Source organism: Nannospalax galili, unplaced genomic scaffold, assembly GCF_000622305.1.
Source record: "Nannospalax galili isolate Female #2095 unplaced genomic scaffold, S.galili_v1.0 scaffold635, whole genome shotgun sequence".
Lineage (NCBI taxonomy): Eukaryota > Metazoa > Chordata > Mammalia > Rodentia > Spalacidae > Nannospalax > Nannospalax galili.
The window spans coordinates 471,808-490,461 of NW_008335836.1; the positions used below are offsets into that span (position 1 = coordinate 471,808).

General features: G+C 37.1%; 2 pseudogenes; one reads left to right on the top strand and one right to left on the bottom strand.

The window, feature by feature from the left end:
• The first annotated feature begins 11,201 nt into the window (after positions 1 to 11,201).
• LOC103732092 lies at positions 11,202 to 13,318 on the top strand (annotated as a pseudogene).
• Positions 13,319 to 15,951: 2,633 nt separating this feature from the next.
• On the bottom strand, positions 15,952 to 16,990 carry LOC103732093 (annotated as a pseudogene).
• Between the last annotated feature and the right edge of the window lie 1,664 nt (positions 16,991 to 18,654).

The window sequence follows — 18,654 nt, forward strand, 5'->3', positions numbered from 1 at the left end:
ATTTTATCTTAAAACTCCCAGGTCACAATCACTGAAGGAAGGAGGGAGGTTGAAAGTGGGGAGAGAAGGGAGAGATGAATGGAGCTTGGTGAGCTAGGGAAGTGAGAGGGAAATGTGTTGGCTAGGGAACCCCTTGAGAAATGCACATACAGTATCTGAACATTAGTGCATGTGTATACCTAGGGGCTGTATGGCAAGGAGCAGCACCTGACAGGAGAGACCTCCCTTCAAGTGGTTGGTCAGAGAAGTCCAAGAGACTTCCAAAATAATACAGACTATTGCCAGAGCTCTTGGTTATCTCTCAGAACATGAAGATAAGACCCTACTTCTGAAGACAGGACACAGTTTAGACTCAGGACATGACCTGGAAGCCTTATACCTGAAGTTTAATCTCATAGTTCCAGAGGATACTATGCAAGCTGCTTAAAGAGAAAATCAATGGTCCAACCTGGCCCTAAACCTGAATAACCATAATGACAGGCACAGAAAACTATCTCTACTGATGCAGTAGTAGTACTGTTATCTGGGGTATAATCAACAGTTACCTAATTGAAGCTAAAGCCCCTCTCAATGGGAGTGAACTCATGGGTACCACAGTAAACATAGCAAAATGTACATGGCTAGAGAGGTCATATATCCTAGATAATACCCTATCTCTGTCTTAGACAAATGAAATTTCTTACCATATGCTAAATTTGAATCCTTGTATTTACAGACAGGTATATCATACATCACTCATAAAAGAAGCTTCTTTTGCAAGAGATGGAGGCTACCGCAGAGTTCCAGAACTGGTCACACACAGAGAATATACATTTGAGAGATGCCCAGTTCTAGGAGACATATCTTCAGTTGAACCTCTACATCTAAGGCTCATGGACCATGGCAGAACAAGGGATAGAGAGAAAACGAGTGCAGCTCTCAACTCTCACTAGGGAAACTTCCTTATGCAACAGAGCACGAAGCCCACAGAAGGCCACAACTGGCCAAGTTTTAGAGAATAAGAGACTGCAGCATGTGTGTCCCTGGATAGGACTCCTATACTAACCTCACTCACCCATGGCTCAGGGACCATTGGGAAAGAGAGGGCAGAAACTTAAGAGCCACATTAGTCTACGAACATAAGGAACAGAGGCTTTCAGGCACTGGAAATTACAGATATGAACTTGCAGAAATGGTGGCAGTGAGCATAAGACTAACTCAATCAAGGGTCTAGAAAGGAGCAAGGGAAATGGTTGGTTGACTGGTCCTAGCCTGGGAACTATTGGAGACTGATTACTACTGGTTGAGGGAGAGTAGGCCTTACTTACGATCTCTAGATAGGCTGACTAGACTCTAGTGCATGAACTAGTGCTGGAGGACATCTGGGTACAAATGTTTGACAGGATAAGACTTACCATACATGGTAGAAGGCATGAGGTCCATGTTGGGGGGAGTATGTGTGGGGGCATGGATGGGGGAGGGGGTTCTAAATTTGATTAAGTGTGGGGTCTCCTCTTCCCCTTGTGGGTTGTTGGCCGCCGGTCCATGAGGACAAAGGGAGCAGAAGTGATGAATGGGGTCAGGATGGCCAGTGAGCATGATGGAAGAAAGCCCTTCCGGGGGAGGCAGATTCAGTGATACAGTTCCATTTATTCAGTGGGGGTTAGGGAAAATATAGTGTGGAGCCAGCAGCCAAAGCCTCAGCTGATAGGTATTTACATGTGGTAGGGGAATCCTATCATCTGACTATAGGGCAATGCCTAATTATCATATAGAAAAAACCTGATTGTAGTTTTATTGCAGGTAACTATGCCAAAGGTCATTTTTCAAATAAGGTCAGGCATTCATGCTTGGTGGCACTTTCCAGGTAAGTCAGACAGAGAGCAGGAGGCCCCTGCTGAGAAAGGGAGTCCTTCCATACAGCGCCGAGCCCCTTAGAGCTATCCAGACATGGAGGACTACAACCTTAGCAGCAGGGTCACCCAACAATTAAGAAGTGTTGTATAAAATGTAAAAAAGGTCAGTAAAATTTTTTAGAGAAAGCATTTATTTGGTTTTCCTTATATTCTTTGTGAAGGTGAAAAAGAAGTGTGAAAAATATAAAATATGTCAAAATAATAACAAAATCATAAACCATACATCTTAATAGATTTTATAAATAACTCTCTAATAATAAGCAACTGTTGGATATTGGTCAGAAATGTATGTAGAAAGATTTCCTAATAGAGCATCAAGATAGCTCTGACTATTTTGGGAGTAATGTCAGGTTGAGGGCATCCTTCCCTCCCAAGCAAAGGGAAGACTTTTTCCCAGGAGGCATATGAAACTGACTAATGGAATTGCAATCTCATGAGATACAATATACAAATCAATTTCTGTGGGAGACCATGCTGCCTGGCAGCCCTCCCTGCCCACCAGGGCAAGCAGCCTCCAGAGAACTTGCTGATCAGTCCTCCCTGCCCCCTAAGATAAGCAACCCTTCCGATGATTTAAGATAAGTTTGAGCAACCACCAATTTCCTTAAACTGCAACCAGACTCATGGCGCCAGGTCCCCTCATCCTAAGGGACATTCATTAACCCATTGAGACAACATCTCCCCTCCCTCTTCCCCAGCTAATTTCCCGCTTCAGCCCGTATAAGAATCCCAGTGGAAAAATAAACTTTGGTAGCTTGATCAGAGTTCTTTGTCTTGCTGTCATTCTTCGTGTCTCTTGTCTCATCATTCCAGGTCCCTGGGAGTTCGAGTATCTGTCTTCCGCCCTGCAGGCCGGGGCAAATTTCCTTAGTTAACTAATCATTAAATGAATAAGGATAGGAGCTGGTGAAAGCTCAGGGACCTCATTCTGTTATTGTCCTTTACCATACTTCCTCTGGAGGAATTTCATTGCTATTCTTTTCTTCCATCAAGCATAATGCTCTGTCCTCCCACATCAACACACAATTGAATGAAAACTGGATAAAGAGAGAAATCAAGAAGAAATTGAGAAATGAAAATTAGAGACTGAGGAGTTCTGAACCCCGAAAGTGTTATTGATGTCACACCTCTCTCCCCAAGATTCGGGGGTCAATTCAGAAAAGGGGTGGGGAATGGCTGGGGTGCCGACAACACAGCAGACAGTAGCAGGGATATCAGAGTATAAGGGCTCTAGTGGTGGGAGGGAGGGTATGGGAGGGTGTTACCTGGGAAGTGGGTGTATAAATAAATTAAAAAAATTCTTCAAGGCATAAAAATTTGCTCCTTAATAATTAGTAGTTGTGAAAAACATTACCACTGAAATCCACCTGATGACTTTATATCCATGCTCAGATACCAAGGATCTCAGAAAGTAACCGACTGTGACTTGTAATAATCAAATATATAGAGATTAGAAATGCATGTGCAAGCATCTTAATGTCAATTGCATTAAAAATGAATTTTTCTGTATGAAACTTTATATTTTCATAATAAAATGCTGTATTAATTCAACAGTGAACCTAAAAAGTTACAGCCACTTTTGAAAGAGATGTATCCCTGCTCTGGAGTGTGTTACTGAATATGTTAAAGCTGTAATGAAATGCCTCTTCTGATCATATGGTTATTAAATTTAAATAATTTAAAAAAGATGCTTCCTTGATAAGTTTTGAGAGATGCACTGATCGATGGGTATAGCAATTAGTTACTTTAATACTATATTCATTTAGTAGAATTTTAGTATTAGGTATTCCACTAATGGTTATATATCTAGCCTCAGGGTCTTATCCCTGATACTGGCGTCATTTCTTGTAGTGTGCCTTAAACCCAATCAGTGGGGGGTTGTTTACTCCCATAATGTTCATGACACTATTGCACTAGTGGATATAGCTTCCTGGTTCATTCATTACAATATTGCACATAGTACTCAGGGGGTAAAACTGATTATTTCTTTTCTCCCCCACTAATATACACAGGACCTTCCATCATGATGAAAGCTAGCAAGTAGGGATGAAAGTTCCAGGTCATACTCAGTACCTACTTGATATCATCATGTATTTTGACAATAATGTGTTGTCGTCAGCAATAGGGTCTTATTATCAGGTACTGAAGGGCAGGCAAAGGAACTGGCAAAAGACTGTAATGTTTGGAAGTCTGGGGAAAATCCAACTCACAAGCTGACAACATAAAGAAAGCTAACCCATTCCTGCTAGAGTGGATTATATTTTCTAGAATGAGGTGTTTAATTGGGGTATTGTCTCTCTGTTACAGGGCAACTCCGTTTAAATATTTTTATGTATGTACATGCCATATTTTAGAAAACTTCTCTGCAGTAGGTTTCTATATTGCTTTTTCCAAAGGTCTTCAGTGTTAGTTATCCCTCCCCAAATTAACTCCTCTACCCTGTTGACACATCCCCACACATGTAATCCTTTCTCTTCCATTACTCACTCATCCTCTTTTATATCACTCTACTCTATCTCCCTTCCTTTGAATGATCTTCCATTCTGTATGGTCTCTTATTAGTTTCCTAACCTCTACCAGTATTCCAAATGAAATGTGTATATGTATATACATAAAGGTTTAAAGTTAATATGCACAAAGGTGAGAAAATATGGAATATGGATGCTCATCTTTCTGGGTCTGGTTCCCTCACTCAGGATGATCGTTTCCAGTTCCATGCATTTACCTGAAATTTTCATTTTATAATTTCATTTTCTTAATGACTTTATAATATTTCTTAGTATAAGTATACCATATTTTTCTCATCCATTCATTATTTGATGGGCATTCAGTCTGTTTCTATTTCCTGGCTGTTGTGCATACTGCAGCAATGATTGTAAGCAGACAGGTACCTTACAGTAGGACATAGACTACTTTGTGAATATGTGCAAGGATGATATAACTTGATCTTGTTGTTCTAGGTTTTTGATGCAACTCCGTACTGATTTCTGTATTTTACAACAGTTTACGCTCAACCAACAGTGAATAGTCATCTTTCTCTACATCCACGCCAACACATGTTGCTATTGTTTTCTTCATCCTAACCATTCTGATCACGTCAGTTGAAATTTCAAAGCAGATTTCATTTGCATTTCCTTGATGGTTTAGAATGTTGACTTTTTTGATATTTTATTTATTATGTTTTACGTATGTGTGTGCATTGCCTGCATGTAGGTAAGTGCACCCGTGTTGTGCAATGCCTGTGGAGGACAGAAGAGGCTGTTGAATTGAGTTACAGGCAGTTGTTAGGTGCCATGTAGGTTCTGGGATTCGACCCAGGTCTTCTGCAAGAACAGCCAGTGTTCTTAACTGCTGAGCCATCTCTCCAGCACCAGAATGGTGAAAATATTTTAAATCTTAGTTGGATTTTGTATTTCACCATTTGAAAATATAAGATTAGTTATGTGCCTCATTCTTTAAATTGGCTTATCTGTTTTCTTGGGATTTAGTTTTTTTGAATTATTTGTAAATTCTAAACATTATCCTTCTTTCAGATGTATCACTGTGAAGGATTTTTTTATACTCTGTACTAAAACTTAATAAATAACACCCAATAGTTCTTTATTTGTTTGTGATTTTTTTGACCATCTTGATTTTTTTGGGGTGTTTACACATGTGATTTAAGATTTTTTTTTCAATTTATATGATGAACTGCAATGGAATTTTGATAGGGATTGCTTTGACACTGCTTTGAACTGCTTTTGTTAGGAAGTCCATTTTTCAAGTGTTGATCCTGGTTACCCATGAGCTTGAGAGGTTTTTCCCTTTTACTTGTTTCTGCTTCAACTTCTTGTTTTTATTATATAAGTCTTTCAGTACTTCAGTTAGCTTTAGCATAATTTTTTTGAGGCTACTATAATTGAGCTTGTTTCCCTGATTTCTTTCTTGGCATGTTTTTCATTTTTATTTACTGATTTTTGTGTATTAATTTTCTAAACTGGTACTTTGCTGAAAGTGTTTATCAGCTGTAGGAGTTTTCTGGTGGAGAATTTAGAGCCTTTTATGCATAGAATCATATCATCTTCAAATTAGAATACATTTACTCTTCCTTTCCGGATTCTATGTCCTTCATGTCCTTCACTTGTTTAGCTAAGTCACTTTAGATAACATATCAAGCTCTACATTTAATAATAAGAGAGAATGGGCATCCTTGTCTTGTTCCTGATTTTCATGGAAATTCTGTTTTTCCTTCATTTAGTGTAATGTTGATTGTGAGTTTGCTGTATATCGCCATTATAGGTTGAGGTCTGTCCCCTATATCCCTAGATTCTCCATGATTTTTATCACAATTGGATGTCGAATTGTCTCAAATGCATTTTCTGCATCTAATGAGATGATCATGTGATTTCTGTTCTTATTGATTTACATGTGTTAAACTGTTCTTGCACATTTTGTGATGTAGCAACTTGATCAAAGTAGATCATATTTTTTATGTGCTCTTGAATTTGGTTTGTAAGAATTTCTTTAACAATTTATTTATTATTTTTATTTGATATATATGAGCATTTTTCCTGCATGTACATAACAATGTTATGTTAATGTAATGACTTTGGAGGCCAGATGAAAGCACTGGATTCCCATGAACTAGATTTATGGGCAGTGGTTAGTCACCTTGTGAGTGCCAGGAATCAAACCCAGGTCCTCTGCAAGAACAGACAGTGATCTTTAAGGTTGAACAATCTCTCTAGCTCCATTTGCAAGACTTTAGAAAGAATTTCTTTGTCTATTATCACTAGTGAGATTTACCTATAATTTTCTTTTTTATTATTTGATCTTCAGTTTTGGTATCAGGGTAATACAGGCTTCATGAAAAAAATCTGAGAGTGTTTTGTCTTTTCTATTTTGCCAAGTTTCTTCTATCTCATTAGGTGATATGGAGCTATTTAAATTGTTTACTTCATCTTTTTCTAAAGATATTAAGAATTTCATACAGAGTGTTTTGATCGTATTCAGACTCCCTAAGTCCTCTCCAGCCCCATTTTAACCCCCACAATCTCATGTCCCTTATTAGTATGTCTTTATCTTTAAGATCTATCAAGTCTAATCTGTGTTTCCTAAGTACACTTGGGTGTTAATTTATCCCTTGGTGTTACACCAGTAAGGAAAACTAACTCTCCTTCTCCCAACACCCATAAAATGCTTCAGCTAGGTGTGTTATTTCCTGTCACCTCCCCCATTCATACTAGGCCCCTGTCTGACTTCAGTTTGCACAGATCTTGTGCATGATGTCATAAGTGCTATGGGTTTGTATGTGCAACTCCAAATTATGTCCAGAACACAGGATTTCCTTTTATTCCATCTACCTCCTCTGGCTCTTTTAATATTTCTGCCCTCTCTTCCACAGTGATCCCTGAGCCTTGGGATAAGAGGGTGTGATGTCGGTATCTCAGTTACAGCTGAGCACTCTGCAATCTCTTATTTTCTGTGCACTTAACCATATATGGGTCTCTGTAGTAACTATGAATATGACATTAAGTCAGTAGGAGTTGAATTAATAGTATATCAATTTAGTAGAATAGTAGTAGCAGGTTCTCCACTAGGGCCTTTGAGCTGTCTAGTTACAGGTTCTTGACCTGGATAGCATTACGTCTTGTAAAGAGGGACTTAAACACAATTACAAGGTGATTGGTTAAGTAAGCACCTTTCGTATATACCAACAAGAAACACAGAAAGAAATTAGAGATTTTGTCCCTTTCACAATAGCCTCAAAAATAGTAAAATATTTTAGAATAAATATAAGCAATGAAGTGAAGGACTTGTAGAATAAAAATTCTAGGATATTAAAAATTTGAAGAAGATGCCTGAAAATTGAATGGTCACCCATGCTCACAGATTCCTAGGATTCATATTATCCTACAAAAACCAATCTAAAAACTCAATGCAATAAGCCATTAAATTTCCAATAAAATACTATTCACAGAAATTGAAAATATAACCCTAAATTTCATACGGAGACATAAAAAGGCAGGATAGCCAAAACCAACCTGCTTAATAAAGGAAACACTGGAGTCATCCCCATCCCTGATCTCAAATTATAGTATAGACCTAGGTAATAAAATCAGCATGGTACTGGTGTAAAAACAGACACGTTGATCAATGAAATCGAATGAGGACTCAGATTCAAGACTCAAGTCCATACCCATACAATCACCTGAGTTTTGACAAAGATCAGGAATACACATTGGAAAAAAGATTACAAATTAAACAAATGGTTTTGGATATATGGACAGTTACATGTAGAAGAATGAAACTAGATCCCTATCTTTCACTCTGCATAAACCACATAAACCTCAAATCCAAATGGATCAAGAATCTTAACATAAGATCTGATAGTTTGAATCTGCTTACTTCATCTTGATTTAAGTTTGGATGGTGATAGATATCTAGAAATTGATTCATTTCTTTTAGATTTTCCAGTATATTTGATAATGGACTTTTTAATATGTCTTTATGATTTTCTGAATTTCTTCAGTATCATTGTGATATTCCCCTTTTCAATTCTTAATTTCTTAAGTTGTATCATAACTCTGCTTATTTTGATTAAACTGGTTAAAAGTTTGTCTATTTTGTTAATCTTTTAGAGATATCAACTCCTTCATTTCATTGATTCTTTGTTTCTATTTCATTAATTTCAGTCCTGGTTTTGACTGTTTCTTCCCATCTATTCTTATATGGTGTCATTTGTTCTTGTTTTTATAAGACATTCACATGCATCATTAATTAATTAACATGAAATCGCTCCAGTTTTTAAATGAAGGCACTTTCCTATTAGGGCTGCCTCCATTGTGTCCCAATTGACTTTGGTATGCTATACTTTCTTGTTTAAATTTTTATCTGGATTTCCTCCTTGGCTCAGTTTTCATTAAGTAGTAAGTTGTTTGGTTTTCATACACTGCACATTTTCTGCTGTTTCTAGTGCGAATCTAGCTTAATATCTTTGTGCTTAGAATACAAGCTGTCATTCCAATTTTCTTAACTTGGTTGAAACTTGGTTTATGTCTCAATGTGTGATCAATGTTGGAGAAAAGTCTGTGGGTTGCTGAGAAAAAAAGTGTGTTCTTCTGTGTTTGCGTGAAATGTCCTATGTATGTCTACTAGGTCCATTTGACACCTGACGTCAAGTTTCTTGAGGGGTTTTCTGTTGAGTTTTGTCTGGATGACCTGTCTGTTGGTGAGAGTGGAGTACTGAAGATACTCTTAGTGTGGAGGTGTACGTCTGTAAATTTTGATCTAACAGTGTTTCTTTAATGATGTCTGCATACCTGTGTTTGGCCATGTATATTTAAGATTATAATATCCCCTTGTGAGATTTTCTCCTTAATGAGTATGAAAATTTCTTCCACATCTCTTCTGACTAGTTTTAGTTTGAAGTGCAGTTTCTCAGATTCTAGAAGAGCTACCTCTGCTTCTTCCCTATTTCCATTTGCTTGGAATATCTTTTTCTATCCTTTTACCCTAAAGGGGTGTCTGCCTTTGATAATGATATGTTTAATGGAGACAGCAAAAGAATGGATCCCATTATTTAATCCAATATACTTGTCTGTGTCTGTTTATTGAGGAATTAAGTCAATAATAGTGAGAGTTATTATTGACCAGTGTTATTAATCCCCATTATTTTGTTGTGGTAGTGTTTTCTTAGACTTCTTTGCTTAACTGTTTAGTTTTGTGTCTGTCCTCTTCTGTATGTTTAGACCTCTTTAGAGTGAAGGATGCCTTCTTGTGTCCTACATAGAACTGGCTTAATAGACACACATTCCATATGATAGTTTATACCATCAAAAGCTTTTCTTTTTCTTTGTATTATAACCAATATTTTGCTGAATATAGTTTTTTGGGCAGGCATTTGTGTTCTTTTATGACTTTAGGACATAGGTCAAAAGTTTTGTCTTTCATGGGTGCCATTGAAAAATAAGCAGTTATTCTAACTGGCCTACCTTTAAATGTGACTTAATCTTTCTCTCTTACAATTTTCAACATCTTTTCTTTTTCTTGTGCATTTATTATTTTGATTGTTATATAACACTGGGTTTCTTTTTCAGTCCTGTCTATTTGGTGTCCATTATATATCTTGTATCATGATAGGTATCGTTTTCCTTAAATTTGGACATTTTCCTCATGATTTGTTGAAATTATTTTCCATGCCTTTGGCATGGGCTTCCTCTTCTTCTACACCTCTGATCTGTAGGTTTGGTCTTTTATAGTGTCCCAGATTTCCTATATGCTTTGTCCTTGGATTATTTTAGATTAGTATTTTGTTTGACTAATTGGCCTATTTCCTCTACCTCGTCTTCAAGACCTGATAATCTCTCTTCCACTTGTTCCAATCTATTTCTGGGGATTTGTGCTAATATTTTTATTAGACTTTCTGAGTCTTTCACTTTGAGTTTTATTTCACTTTGAGTTTTATTTCAGTTTGGCTTTTTTCATATTCTCTTTATAAAAAACTAATTTCATATCTTCAATTGCTTCATTTTCTTCAAATATTTGTGTTTTCTGTCTTCATTCAGTCTTTATTCATGTCCTCTTTGAGTTCCTGTCTTGGTTATTTATGTTTGTACTTTTACAACGGGACCTAGGCACCTGGAATTATGTCCTTGGCGGTGGTTCTTGGTTTAGATATCTGATCTCACTGTAGTTGAGTGGGTGTTTGGATCCTTGTTGTTACCTCAATTTTTAGGTTGTAAATCAGCTGAGTGGTGCTTGGTGCTCAGTCTTAGGATCATTTTGGGTTGATGTAGGAATGAGATGTCGAAGTAGTTTCAGTTCACCTAGGGATAAGTGTAACCTCTGAGCTTGATAGTCTCAGTTGGAATCCATATGATCCTGGAGTAGTACAGTAAGAGGGGTGGCTGCTAGGTGACCTGCTGATTTGACTCAGTGTTGGATAAATTCCTCTGCTGAGAAAAAGGGGGATGATCTAGCGACCCAGAGAGAAGCAGAGCACACTGGGAAAAAGGAGGAGGATTTGGCGCCATTCTTGAAACAGGGAACAGGGAGCTAGCCAGCCTCCCGTGGATCTGGTGGGTGCTGGGTATCTCGTACCCAGACCTGCTTGGAACTCTGCAGGATGAGCCAGCATGCACAGAAACGAAAGCGATCCAGAACGCTGGACACTGTGCCTCGGTGTCCTTTTCTTTGTAAATCATCTCCGCCCTTCCCAAATGTATAAACTATGCAAAATTCCGATAAAAATGTGTTATGTCATTTTGTCCACTTGCATCAGGAGCAGGAGACCCTGATACCCAGACCTGCTTGGAACTCTGCAGGATGAACCAGCATGCACAGAAACGAAAGCGATCCAGAACGCTGGGCACTGTGCCTCGGTGTCCTTTTCTTTGTAAATCATCTCCGCCCTTCCCAAATGTATAAACTATGCAAAATTCCGATAAAAATGTGTTATGTCATTTTGTCCACTTGCATCAGGAGCAGGAGACCCTGAGAGAGTGAGGGCAGGTCAAATAGAGAGTGGGAAGGAGAAAAGTTAGTGGCACACTCATTCTGTAACTTACTACCTGCTGTTCCAGATTGGACTCCACATGGTACCAGAGTAGCTAGAAATGTAGAGTGGATGGATGGAAGTAGGTAGGCAGGTAGACTGAGCAAGGCAACATTTTTGAAAAGTTTCTCTCTCACTCTCTCTCTCTCTCTCTCTGATTGTGAACCCATGTGTGTATGAGTGTGTAAAGCAGGTAGACTGAGCAAGACAACATTTTTGAAAAGTTTCTCTCTCTCTCTCTCTCTCTCTCTCTCTCTCTGATTGTGAACCCATGTGTGTATGAGTGTGTAACCATCAGCACCCAGAGGACAAGGAAGACATCAGGCCTCCCCTTTTATGCTTTATTCCCTTTAAACACGGTCTCTAACTGAACCTGAAACTAATCCTACATTGACCCAGTGATTTTTCTCATCTTTAAGATCCCACTCTACAGGAATTACAGACACATGCAGCCATGCTTGGCATTTTCGGATAAGTTCTGGGGATTAGAAGTCAAATTTTCAGACTAGAACAGAAAGTATCCTTTCTAAGCAAACTCGCCATTTCTTTGGTTAGATTTTGTTCCTTAAATCTGAAATAATCTGTATTTTTACAATAGTGCTACTTACGTTTTCTGTTGTCTAATTCTCGTCTTAGGCCCCTGGACCAGATCGTTTTAGACTGAACTGAACACAAAACGAACTATTCATTTTCACCTGTTATAACTTGTTAATATCTAACTGAAATTTAATAATAAGGGGGATATCTCTCCTCAAGACAATTTCATTGGAACAAGACAAATTCTGTTCCCCACCATAAAAATGATTAATGCCATTTTGCTCCCAGTTAGAACATCGTTCTTAGTCTTTTTCTTTTGTAGGACACATCTATCCAAGTTGAAGATCATTGTGAAATTAACAATGAATTTTGCTTGCTTTTTAAGTTCATGGTCAGAGAAATCAGTTTGAGCAGTGTTTCTAACTGATACCACATTTCACCCTTCTTTCCTCCTCCTCACTGGCCTCCGAGGACTGGTGGGTGCTTGTCTACGGCTGGGACCACTCTTGAGTATGGTGTACATCACTACCATGGCAGGAAACTGCACAGTGATATACTTAGTGAGGACTGAGCGGAGCCTGCAGAGCCCCAGTATCATTTCTTGTCCATGCTGGCTGGGGCTGGTATTGTCTTGTCTGTTTCCACACTTTTCTCTGTGATAAAAGTCTTTATCTTTGATTTTGATAAAATTGCATTTGATAGTTGCCTCACTCAACTCTTCTTCATCCATACATCATCCTCCATGGGCTCAGGAATTCTGTTAGCTATGGCCTTTGACCGCTTTGTGGCCATCAGTCACCTCTTGCAATATATCACTATACTTACGAACTCACGAGTCACCAAGTTGGGTCTGGCAGCTTTTCTGAGGGGTGTGGTGCTCATGACTCTCTTGCCCATCCTGCTTAAGAGATTACCCTTCTACAAGGGGCAGACACTGTCATATTCGCACTGTATCCACCCAAATGTCATGAAGCTAGTTTGTCAAAGTCAAAGTCAATATTTTCTATGGGCTTACATTGGTTATCTTTTCTTTTGGGATAGACTTTCTGCTCATAGCTGTTTCTTATGCTCTGATATTTCAAGCAGTTATTGGGATTGCTTCCAAAGCAGGGCAGATGAAGGCACTCACACCTGTTTGTCTCATATCTTCATTGTCTTCATTTACTATGGACCTCTCCTGGCAATAACTGTAATGCATCGAATCAGCCACAGAAGTTCTCCAATAGTACACGCCATCCTGGGAAATACCTACCTCTTTATGCCCCCAATGCTCAACCCAATTGTTTATAGCCTGAAGACCAAGCAGATCTGTTCAGTTCTGAGGAAATCTCTGAAGATTCAGAGAAGCTGAAAAAATAATAAAGTTCATGACAATTTTCATAAGAAAAAATAACTCACTCGCTGTTTAGTTGTCAGAATTGCTGGGTTTTTTTTTTTTTTACATATAAATGCTTTATTTGGTACTCAAGGGTAAAAACAGTCACTATTTTTTTAACCTTTTGAAAAATAATACTCATTTTATTTAATTTTTATTGAATTTTCGAGATTTTCATACAATATAATTAGATTTCCTCCCCTATTGACAGCCGTTTTCACTGATCCCCCTCCTCCAATCCAAACCTAAGCATTGTTGATTTAATTGTAATTTTGTATTTTGGCTGTGTATATAGATATGGCATGAGATGGACTGTATAAATTATGGATGTTATAAATAAATGTATTGCATTTATATACTCATAAACTTAATTTTTCCCACATACAGTGTGATAAGCTTCACAAACTGAACAGAATAAAAAGAGAAATTCTTGCAGGAAATTTCTTGTTAACCTTTGTCAGGGACAGGCTTAATATATTTTTCTTATTTCCAAATAAAGTTTATAATTATGGAATTTAATAAAGGATTCAGAAATTTTAACAAACCCTCCAACGTACACCTTTACTTTCTACAATGTTTCTTTTCCTCTACTTTTACTGTTTTATTAAATTTTTCTCTCCCATCTTGAAATATTTTATGAAAAAGAATCACATAGACCTTCGAGACCATTTTCTTATATTATGCTACAGTGTGTGTTTGTCAAAGTGGTCAGTTTGGAAATGTTTTGTATGTAATTTCTATTTTTCCAAAAGTTGAGTCATTCCAGCTAAACACCAGATACTTTATTCTTTCGATGAAAAAGTTGTTTATCTAAATTTCTATAGATCACAATGTTGTTAGTTTGTTTTGTATCTTGTAATTGCTCCACTGTTATAACATCTGTATATTGATTTTGAGATTTTATTTGCTTTTTATCTTCAGATATGTGTGTATACATGGACATGCTCATTATAGAAAAATAGTCTTCAAAACCAATGGATCCAAAGTTAAGTTCATGAACTTCTCCGAATTCATATTCCCTCAAATTCCCCCTGAATGAATAATGATTATGACTTTTATGCTGCTAGCTTGCAAATAAAAGCTATTCTCTCTATGTAATCTTGCATTTGTTCATTAATTTCATTTACTTACATCTCCTAAACTTATCATATTTTTTCATTTTTCTACATCTGAATATTACTCTAACTGAAGCATTCAAGATTTCTTATCTAATATGGTGCTGAATTTTCTTAAATTATGTGATGTTTAAACTAATATTTATAATGCTACATAAACTTTGAAAAGCACATATGTTTATGTTCAATCTTTATTTTCATTTTTTGTGAAAGAATCCATGTTTCTTATGGTAAATTTCACCCAATCCACAGAACATGTGAATCTCTCCATGAGCTGACTGGTCTAGCCAGCTTCATGCTCTAGGCTTACTAAGTAATCTCAAGTTTTCTGTAGAGCATATTGGTTCAAATAATTTTGTGCTCGCTTCTGTCTTCTTTCTTTAACAAAACCATTATTCCTATGTAAAGAATTGATCTAATGATACTCAACCTTTTGTAACAGCTAAGTTTCAAATAAATTTCAGTGAATAGAATCTCATTGTTGGTCCACTGAACCCTGCAGAGCAGCAGTGAGATTTAAAACCTAGTTTTTTGGATTTAATTCTCTCTCTAGGTAGATACTCTTAGAATTTAATTGAATGAGGGAACACCCAGACAGTGCTCACTGTAGGATTATTGGCTTCTTATGTGAGGAAAGATATACATTTAGGTTATTAGAAGTTTTCTCTGTTGTATTAAATAAGGGTATGAAAATTTGTAAAAGCATTTTTGTTTGGTTTTTACCTATTTGTGAAGTGTGAAAGAGAGAAAAATATAAAATATGGCAGAAAATAATAAAAACTTAAAAAAAATCTTAATTATTTCAAAAATACATCTCTAATATTGGGCAACTGCTGAATAATATTCAGAACTGCATGCAGAAATCTTTCCATAAAGACCATCAGGATAGCTCCAACCATTATGAGAGTAGTGTCAGGTGGGGGCATCCTTCCATCTCAAATAAAGGGTTTCAGTGTCCTGGGGAAAATATGAAATTGACTAATAGAATAGTAATCTTAGTAGGTACAATATACAAATAAATTTTGCTTGTTAACTAATCAGTTAAATATATAAGGGTATGATTTGGTGACATCTCAGGCATCCCATTCTGCTATTGTGCTTTACCACACTTCTGGCGGAATTTTCTTCTTCTTCTTCTCCTTCTATCAAGCATAATGTTCTGTTCTCTTCACATATCTTAGAAGGTGTCACTAACTTTGTTTTCTTGGATGCATAATTTAAAATTTATATGAACAATTATTTTTCCTTTTTGATAGAACATCTCATTTCATTTCTGCTTTCCAAAGATGGATAGCAACTGCTTGGTTTCCACACTCTTTTGCCTTTTATATTACTCATATGTGTCTTTAAAAGAGGAAACAAAACAAAAAACACTTCTCCCACACCGAAGTCCCCATTCAAGCTCATTTAACAATACAGTAAATGAACACATTTCTTTTACAATGACAATCAAAACACCATCAAATTCTTGGAAGAGAAAAAATTTCTCAGTTCTTACAAAACTATACCTTGATATGAGGACATCTTTCTTAGGAGAAGCAGACAGATGACAAGGGAGGAACAGTTGGGCCTCTCTTTCACTAAGATCATATGTGACTCCATGGGCAAATTTCTTCTTTCTTTGAATATCTTACAAACTTCTGACCTTATCTGTTTGGTTTTTAGGCTATAAACCAAAGGGTTCAAAACAGGAGTCAAGAAGAGGAAAAGATTGGCCATAGTTACATGGAGAAGAGGAGAAGAGAATGAGGGCCAGCACAATGAGGGGCACATAAAAGATGAAGACAGTGAAGATGTGGGAGACACATGTGTTAAGTGCTTTGAGCTGACCATCTCCTGTTGCAATACCCAACACTGTCTTCAAAATCAAGATGTATGAAATGACAATAAATACAGAGTCAACTCCAAAGGAACCGAGGGCTAGAGACAATCGATAGATGATGTTGACCCTGACATGGCCACAGGCCAACTTCATAATGTCAGGATGGTAGCAGCAGCAATGGAATAGAACAATACCCTTGCAGAAGGGCAGTCGCTTGAGCAGGGTGGGCAAAGGCACCATTAACAACACACCCCTAAGAATAGCTGTGAATCCCATCCCCATAATTCTAGGCAGAGTTAAAACAACAGCATAGTGTAGTGGGTTGTGAATGGCTACAAACCGGTCAAAAGCCATTGCCAGCAAAATGGCTGACTCCATGGAGGAGAAGGTATGAATGAAGAACACCTATGTCAGGCAGCAGTGGAATTCAATCTCCCTGTGGCTCAGTAGGAAGACATTCAATACTGTAGGCAGAGTTGATATGGAAAGGCCCACATCTGTAGCTGTCAACATAGATAGGAAGAGGTACTGAGGCTCATGGAGGCTGGAGGTGGTCTTGATGACAAATAGGATGGTGCAGTTTCCTAGCATAGCAACAAGGTACGTGATACATAGTGGGATAGAGAGCCATACTTGCACATCGTCTAGTCCAGGGATGCCTGTTAGAAGAAGAACGGGTGGCTGGAACCAGCTACTGTTTTTAATTTCCATAAAGATGTCTCCTAGTCCTCCATATATGTCAGCTTCCAAATGTTCCTTTTAGAAGATGGATTTTTAAGACAGAAAGAGCTAATTCATTATACTCTCTGGGGCAACATTAATCCTGATGATTAAAGAATAAGATATTTCCAAACCTATCGACATAGCTTTCTGCAGCTTGAACAAAGTATTGCATGTTAGAACTGGAAGCCTCTGTTTGGCTTAAAACATTCAGTTTAGAACAGCGATCAACTGCAAATGAAGGTTAAAGAAATAATTTACTTTTTAATCTCAATGGTGAAAAGCAAATTATTCTCTGAGTCTATGAGGTATGTTTGTGTCTGCTTCATTTGTAGGAAGCATGCCAGAGCTCTGAAGTAGTCCCTGACCCCATCAACACCACACCTGGGAACACTGGATAATATTGATATTTTCTTAGTATTTCCTCTCTAGAAATAAAACTGAAGTTATTTCAATAACCCTCATAATACCCAAGTCATCTTTTCAATATATTTTTATGCCTCTCATTCTTCCAATGAATTTTCACATCACTTGATATTTTCTTTAAAAAGTGTATGTTTACGTTTCCAAAGAAAGTCATCAAAATATGAGAAAGTGATTAAAAAATTAAGATAACAATTGTTATATTTCTCAGTTGATGATAGAATAGTGCTGAATATTGGCAAATAGTTTCTTGAGAACAGTTGAACACTTCTCCAGAAATAATGTGCTAGAAATCAATAAACATCTACACTTTTTGAGTAATTATATCAAATTAGCATAATTGAAAGAAAGGCAGCTATTTTTGTCTTTATATAGAGAAATAGTAGCAGATATTATCTCTAATTAGGCGAATAGATTTAGAATTAAGGGTGTTTAAATCTCCACTTTCTCACAAACAGAAACTGCTGGCATAACTAAAATGGAAAACGAAGACAGTGAAGGAAGGGAGGTAAAAACCGAGGAAAACCACATTTTAAAGAGCTAGTAAACCAGATAGAATGTTTTTTTTTTGTAAAATTGTATTAATGAAAACTATGGTTAAATATAAAATACACAAGAAAAAATACACAGGAAAAAAATACCTTACTTATCCTTAGTTAATTTTTGTTCCTTTCAGAAACAAAACAAAACAAAAACCCTGGATGTGACACTGTGTCTATAAACCCAGTGCTCAGGTAGAGACAGGTAGATTCCTGGAACTTTCCTCCTACCCAATCTAGGTGAGGAAGATACCGAACACTGACTGTTGTCCTCTGAATAGATGTGCACACACAAACATGTACATGTATGTACACTACACACACACACACACACACCACACACACACACACACACACACACACACACACAGGATTGTGGGGTAAGGTACTAGGACAAGAAACTTCTCTTCCAATCAGATAAGAAATTCTATACTGTTTTGGAACTATGCAAATGTAAATAAATTCATAGAATTTATCTGTTTTTCTTTTCCTTTTTTTTTTAAATTTTTAAAAATGATTTATTTAATAACAACATACTTAGAAGAAGCATATCATTACAACACAATTGACATATTCAATAACGGTTTCCTGAAGTAGGATGCATCACTTTCAAAATTGGCTGTAAATTTTTAGGTTTAGAGTTGAATTATTACAGTTATACAATATTGTACTCAGTATAAACCCTATAAGACA